This window comes from Lepisosteus platostomus, chromosome 26, assembly GCF_059453375.1.
Source record: "Lepisosteus platostomus isolate fLepPlt1 chromosome 26, fLepPlt1.hap1, whole genome shotgun sequence".
In the NCBI taxonomy this organism is placed as follows: Eukaryota; Metazoa; Chordata; class Actinopteri; order Semionotiformes; family Lepisosteidae; genus Lepisosteus; species Lepisosteus platostomus.
Window position 1 is genome coordinate 1,148,013 of NC_142636.1, and position 8,025 is coordinate 1,156,037.

Below are 8,025 nucleotides of genomic sequence, written 5' to 3' on the forward strand. Positions count from 1 at the left end.
TCAATGATAAAACACATTGTTTCGCCAGTTTTGCTAAAGATACGGTTTTAGTGTTTACGCGTAAATTTGTAAGCCGTAGGTTTAAATCTCGTGGTCTTATTTTCTGCATTTTCATCGTAAGGGAAGGCGCTAGTTTGGATTTACGCGCTGAACATTGTAAGCAGAGGAGCCTTAAGGCACAGCCTCGCCTTAACACCATCGTTTGCATTGTCATTGTCATCCAGAAAAGCAGTCGTAAGAAAATGAATCTGTGGCGGCTCCGAACATTAAAAAAACTATATCTAGACTGCAAATACATCCCAATCTTACTATCAACACGTTTTAAGAGCTCTCTCCTTTCCACCGGTATACAAGCTAAGAGAGAAATATTGGAAATCCCATCTGAAGTAGCCCTCGTCTCACCTTCGGAGCTGTGAGCGATGGGGATCATAATTAAAAGGGGTACAGTTACTTTGAAAATGTGTATGTGATACTTAAATTTAAATAAAATAAAAAGATAAATTATATAACACATACTGTGCTATCTACGTCCATGTGTTTAAGACGTATGAATCGGTTTTAAAACAGGCACACCCCTTCTCACAAATCCGACTGGCGTCTCAGTCCGTCATCGCGATGAAATAGGAGCTCAGATGTAGGCTAAGTGATTGCAATTTACTTATTTAAAAGAACCACTTCAAATCAAAAGGGAGACATTTTGTAATGGTAGTTATCGTATTATACAGTATACGTAATTGTAGATATACAGTACATAAAGGGTATGAATAGGTGTGAGCTTTTACTGTATATTTAATATTTTATCTGACCCATTTGTAGAAACCGCCTACTCAGATTTAGTTAAGTGGTCTGCCACCATAAAGACAGAAAAATATAATGACACCCTGTTACATTAACTGTAAAATAAACGCCGTAACTGCGGCCATATGAAAATTTGGATAAAGATTATACAAACATCCTAAGGAGCTCTATGACATATGAGCGTCGAAATAATGGTTGGTGACCTGACGTAACATTGCTCCCTGAATTACGTCATCTGTATATACCCAAATACAGATATATCACATAGGGAGATGCAGTCAAACATTGCATTGCTATCGTCGTGGTGAACTATTTCTCCGCTGTTTAAAACTTGTTTGGTAAGTGTCATCAAATATGCTTGTCAATTTGTAGCGAAATCGATATACTGTATCATAATCCTTCAGCTATCTATAATGTAGTGAAACGGCTAATTAATATTGATAAATTCCCTTATTCACAGTGACTTTTGCTCAAACCCCTGTTGCATAATGGGTTAATTTTATATAAAAAACATTTATATCATAGATATAATACAAGCTTTGAAATGAAATAGTACATTTCCAGGTTTCAGTTAAACATTTTTAAAAAAGCTCATGACTTTAAGCATTCTGAACATTGAGAATGTTATTTGGGAAACAAATGTTTATTATAATGTTTATGTTTAGGATCTGTCTCCTACTGAGTCAGCATGCAGCATTCAACACCATTAGGTTTAATATTAAAACGTTGTGTATTTCCTGAATTGTTTTTTTTATTCTTTTCTATTAGACCATACTAGACTGTGCAGGATATCATTTATTTGCCATTTTTGCCTTTTCCAGATACCTGGGAAACAAAGCTCATATCTCATTTGCCAATGGAGCCCAGTCCTAAGCCTGGTGCTCTGCCCCCCTCCCCGAAGGACACAGACTCGAATCAACCCGCGCCCTTAAGGCGACAGGATCTGATCTCCACGTACTGCCCGCCTCCCAAGATACAGCTTCTGAAGGACACCTTCCAAGAGAAACTGATGCAGGAAAAGGAGAAAAAAATGATCGCCATATACAATCGGCGACAGGAGGCAGCTCTACAGAAGATGAGAAAATGTTTCCAATATGTCAAATACGCTGCGGAGAAGAAGACGGGGAACAGCTATCGCTTCCAAGCCCAACAGGGCCCCGAGAAGAACATTGTGGGGTATGATCGTCCTTACCCCCTGAAGCCTATGGGTAACAGGAAAGTCTCCGGCCCTGGTGAGGTTCAGGCTGTGGACCGCCCGGAAGCACAGAGTGATTCCTTGTTTGCCCCCACCCCGCCTCAGGATGGTCATGAGAGGCCCTGCGAGAGGCCGGGCAGGAGGGGCTCAAGAGTACGCAAACCTAAGGACAGGACTGTCCTCCCCATGGTTGCGACCCCTCCAGGGCAATGCCCTTCTCATGCCAATGGGAAGGAGCACTTTCAGTTGCAAGAGGAGCTACGAAAAGTGGCCGAGGCAGAGGCTGCGCTGAAGGAGGAGCATCGCCGGAGGGAGGCCAGTCTGCAGGATGAGATGCGCCGGAAGGAGGCCATGATGAAGGACGAGATTCGCCAGAGGGAGGCCATGATGCAGGCGAAGCTCTTCAGAGCTCAGGAGGAACTGAGGATGGTTTAGAGAGAGATGGAAGACTCCAGAGAGGTGGCCGGAAGGGAAAATAGAGGACTCCTGACCCGAAGGAAGACACTCCAGGCGAGGCAGAGCGAGCTTCGCCCCAGAGGACCGTGGGCCAACCACCGCTCTAAGGCCGTGCCTCTTCTGACCTGCAGAATGGAGAATAAAAAAAACTTCACTCCAAGGAAAGCCCTTCCTTTCAAAGGAGACAACCTTGATTATGGTTCTCCAATGGAAGACGGCGGATGCGCAGAATCGCACTTTCCCTCTGCGCTTTCCCATCAGGAGAGACGTCAAGTGAGCCCTTGCAGCCGTGGGCTAGAAGACGTCCCCTGTGGAAGGAGAAAGTACCTCAAGAAAGCAAGGCTCCCTGAAAGTGACGTGTCAGCGGCACAGGCCGCGCAGGCCCACTTCAGAAATAACACCGCATGTCTGGATGAACAAACTCTGTCAGTGGAAAACAGATATTTGTCCCCTACAAGTCTGATGTGCCCTATCGCTGAGCAATTTCCATATGAGAATAGCCAGAGTGGAAACCCTCAGCTGGTGCCCTGTGAACTGTGTCACAGGAAGTTTGCTGTAGAGAGGTTGGAGAAACACAGCAAGATCTTCAAGAAGCTTCAGAATTCAAAGAGGAAGGTTTTTGACTCTTTCAAGCACAGGGCCAAGGGAACAGAACTGGAGACATACATCCATAAGAAGAAGGTTAAACCGCCAATCGTGGTAAGGGCTATCCTTAAACTCTTTCCAAGCTTCCCTTGTTTTCTCCTAGAGTCAGACTTAGCTTATAAATCAATGTAAACAATAAATAAGTGTTTTGTGAAGTACTCCTCTGAAAAACTGCCGCAAAGGCACATTTGCCAGACAGAATAAATGGGTCTTAGTGACTTCTGAATTCTGTTGTAAAAATTTACATGAGATATCAAGCAAATAGCACTCACGGGAAAAAAACCATAACTAAATTGTACTCTCTACCCAATGACCTGAAAGGTAGCCCCAGAAAGCTAAGTTATTACTGTATTGATATTTTCTTGTCTTGTGAATGGTTTGTGACCAGACTGTGTACGCAGTGCTAGTCTGGACTTTTTCTGGAAGCTGTTTTATTGGTTTCATTTCCTGTTCCCAGCTGAGAAAGATCAACTGGAGGCAGATGTCACGACCACCAGCCAGCTGAGATCAACACGTAAGCGAGCCAATCAGCACCAGCAGCGGATTACTACTAACAAGCGCCGCCGCACGAGTTATCACACCTGCAATTGCTCTACCGTGCGGCACGCCGGGTTATTTATACCTTTCTTACCTGATTCCTGTTGCTCGGTATTGAGTTCTCTACTTGTTGCTCAGCCTAGCGTTCTTACCCCTCTTTTGCCTTCCTGGAATTCTGCCTGCACCTTTTGCCTTCGGACTTCGGATCTCGTCTCGCCCCTTGGATTGTTTGCCATCATTGGCTGTTTTGGATTTGACGCTGTAGCTCTCTTTTCGACCACGATTCTGTCTCACGTTTTGGATTGTTCGCCATCAGTGCCTTTACCGGATCTCGACCTACCTTCGCCTTCGGACTACGACTCAGCTCCTGGATTTGCTCGGTACGTTTACTTACCTCCCTGCGACTCCTGCATCTGCATCGGATCCTTTTCACCTCTACAGAGCAGCGTTACAGAATACCGAGCCTGATTATGGATCCCGCAGACGCACAGACCCTTCGTTCCCTTCTCCCGCAGCATTCCCAAACCATCGCCCAGCTTCAATCTTCTCTCCAACTGCTCACTAACCAGGTCGCCTGGCTTTTTTCTTCCCCTGTTTCGCCGGCTCCCGCACCGATTCCTGCAACGCCTTTTTTACAAACACCTGCTCCAACCCCTGCGGCCCCGCCCACCACTCCCTCAACTTTACCATTTGTACTCCCGGAGAAGTATGACGGCAATCCTGCAGGCTGCAGGGGCTTTATTGCCCAGTGCTCCCTGGCTTTTCAGCTGCAGCCTGAGCGTTTTTCTACTTCTCGAGAGAGGATCGGATTCGCACTTTCCTTGCTCACAGGCAAAGCATTGGATTGGGCTGCAGTATTGCTTGCTAGAGGAGATCAGCTGTTCTCTGACTTTCAGCTTTTTGCTGACCGTCTCCAGGCGCGTTTTTCTCAAAGCAACCCGGATTTGACTTGCCTTCGGCTTTCCTCTCTTCGCCAGGGCGACAGACCACTGCAAGATTATGTGGCTGAATTCCAAGCCCTCGCCACGGAGTCTGCCTGGAACCCTGAAGCTTTGGTTTGCCTCTTCCCTAAGGGTCTCTCGGAGGATCTAAAGGACCACCTGGTGCTCATGTCTTTGCCCACCTGGTCTCTAGAGGCGGCTATCGCTGCGGTAGTTGAATTGGACACTCGCATTCGGCTGCGGAGAGCGGAGAGACACCCAGGAAGCAGACCTGTGCGCCCCATGGGTCCTCCCCTCGTGGCGCCCACCCTGCCACATGCACCCCTGTCCTTGGAGGAAAAGGAAAGGCGCCATCAGGAGGGGCTGTGTCTGTACTGCTCTGCGTCGGGTCACCTGCTCGCTACTTGTCCTTTGAGACCCCCACATCCACCTCGAGCTCCCCCACTGCCTACTGTTAGTGTCAGTAGTGCTGTTTTTTCACAATCCTCTTCAGGGCCTTAATTCCCAGTTGAGATTTCCTGGATGGACACGCACCTTCCCCTTTAGGTTTTGGTGGATTCAGGGGCAGCTGGGAATTTTATGGATTCCTCTTTTGCTAAGAAGTGGGATATTTTGGACCTTACACTAATCAGTGACTTTCACATGGACTATCCTAATCGGCCGTCTCGGGCGTCGGGAGCCGCCCGTGAAGGGGGGGGTACTGTCACGACCACCAGCCAGCTGAGATCAACACGTAAGCGAGCCAATCAGCACCAGCAGCGGATTACTACTAACAAGCGCCGCCGCACGAGTTAACACACCTGCAATTGCTCTACCGTGCGGCACGCCGGGTTATTTATACCATTCTTACCTGATTCCTGTTGCTCGGTATTGAGTTCTCTACTTGTTGCTCAGCCTAGCGTTCTTACCCCTCTTTTGCCTTCCTGGAATTCTGCCTGCACCTTTTGCCTTCGGACTTCGGATCTCGTCTCGCCCCTTGGATTGTTTGCTATCATTGCCTGTTTTGGACTTGACCCTGTAGCTCTCTTTTCGACCACGATTCTGTCTCACGTTTTGGATTGTTCGCCATCAGTGCCTTTACCGGATCTCGACCTACCTTCGCCTTCAGACTACGACTCAGCTCCTGGATTTGCTCGGTACGTTTACTTACCTCCCTGCGACTCCTGCATCTGCATCGGATCCTTTTCACCTCTACAGAGCAGCGTTACAGCAGAAGCACGAGGATTTCATTCCGAGCATCAAACAGGCCAGGAAGGTGCAGCAGGTGATCACGCAAGGAGGGAAGGTTGTGAACCTTCCCCAGCCCCCCTTGAATCCAAACCCCGACTACGTGCCCTGCCCTCACTGCGTCCGGCGCTTTGCCCCCAGGCCGGCACAGAGGCACATCCCCAAGTGTCAGCACATCAGGAGCCGCCCTCCTCCTCCTCCTCCTCCCACATGATAGTTGTCCCCTACAAGTCTGATGTGCCCTATCGCTGAGCAATTTCCATATGAGAATAGCCAGAGTGGAAACCCTCAGCTGGTGCCCTGTGAACTGTGTCACAGGAAGTTTGCTGTAGAGAGGTTGGAGAAAAACAGCAAGATCTGCAAGAAGCTTCAGAATTCAAAGAGGAAGGTTTTTGACTCTTTCAAGCACAGGGCCAAGGGAACAGAACTGTAGACATACATCCATAAGAAGAAGGTTAAACCGCCAATCGTGGTAAGGGCTATCCTTAAACTCTTTCCAAGCTTCCGTTGTTTTCTCCTAGAGTCAGACTCAGCTTATAAATCAATGTAAACAATAAATAAGTGTTTTATGAAGTACTCTTCTGAAAAACTGCCGCAAAGGCACATTTGCCAGACAGAATAAATGGGTCTTAGTGACTTCTGAATTCTGTTGTAAAAATGTACATGAGATATCAAGCAAATAGCACTCACGGGAAAAAAAAACATAACTAAATTGTACTCTCTACCCAATGACCTGAAAGGTAGCCCCAGAAAGCTAAGTTATTACTGTATTGATATTTTCTTGCCTTGTGAATGGTTTGTGACCAGACTGTGTACGCAGTGCTAGTCTGGACTTTTTCTGGAAGCTGTTTCATTGGTTTCATTTCCTGTTCCCAGCTGAGAAAGAACAACTGGAGGCAGAAGCACAAGGATTTCATTCGGAGCATCAAACAGGCCAGGAAGCTGCAGCAGGTGATCACGCAAGGAGGGAAGGTTGTGAACCTTCCCCAGCCCCCCGCGAATCCAAACCCCGACTACGTGCCCTGCCCTCACTGCGTCCGGCGCTTTGCCCCCAGGCCGGCACAGAGGCACATCCCCAAGTGTCAGCACATCAGGAGCCGCCCTCCTCCTCCTCCTCCTCGCAGATGAAAACTGATGTGAAGAAGAGCAAAAGAGTAATGATCTTGGCTCACGACTCACGTCCTGCTTTTTCTTTTTAGAAATATATTTAGCACAGTTCATCCGTATGATGATAAAAAAAATGTTACCTTGTTTTAATAAAATGATTTTTTTTTGGTGGACTGGTGTTTGCGTAACTGTGGTTATTTCAGTTTTTTTCCCTTGCGAAAATGTGTGTCGACCGTGAAAATAAATTTCAAGCTGTTCTTATCATTCATACACCTTGACCTCCTAAAAATAATTTTTCAACCTGCAACGTACAATTAGCAGGCAATAGAACAGGTCACATTGGCCTTGGAACCATCAAAAAGTAGTATTCACACATTCTCGGCATCAATTTTCCTTAAAAACAACTGAAAAAGCAAGGTAAAGAGTGATTGATTTTTTTTAATGAAAGTTATTTGATTTAATTTATTTAATTTTCATAATATTTGAAATATGTTGGGATTAATGTGACTCAATATTATCTGCAGCTCTTACACTCCAGGCACCTGATAAAGTGGAACGCAGTGTCTTTGCCTTACATGGCGCTCAGCTCTTCCTCAATCCCAGCAGAAGCAGCAGCCTCCGGGTCCTGCCTCATGCACAGCTTAAAATGCAACACCGAGTAATACAACAAACAACAGGGAAAACCATTCATGATCAGACACATCCGTTGATTGCTGGCTCTCAGTAAAGGGACATTGCTGTGGTCCACGCATGAATCTGTTTTCTAAGTGCCTTATCCAATACAGTGTTGGGGCCAGTTTTCCCAGAAGCCAATTAAAGGGGAACACACAATAACTTGTAAAACCTCCAATTTACATCACAAAATAGACTACATTTCAAGGTTAAAGAATTACCATGTTCTGCGATTCAGAACGAGGCAGCAAAACTTCCTGTAATCTGATGTGGCCCTGTGACATTGTAAAGGAGCAGGCTTGTGAATACACCTCGTTTAATCCAATGGAAATATTACTCTAAACTTTTTTACGTTTTTGCCAATAAATAATACTACATTGTTAACTCTGCATAAAGAACCTTGGAATGGAATGTTTTTTGCTGTGAAATGTTTGCTGCATAACCTAT

General features: G+C 46.3%; 1 long non-coding RNA gene across 1 annotated transcript; it reads left to right on the forward strand.

The window, feature by feature from the left end:
• The first annotated feature begins 6,097 nt into the window (after positions 1-6,097).
• Positions 6,098-7,079, forward strand: LOC148639365 (uncharacterized). The gene is made up of 2 exons (XR_015930717.1): positions 6,098-6,271; positions 6,676-7,079. It is a non-coding gene; the product is annotated as an uncharacterized LOC148639365 (long non-coding RNA).
• Positions 7,080-8,025: the final 946 nt, after the last annotated feature.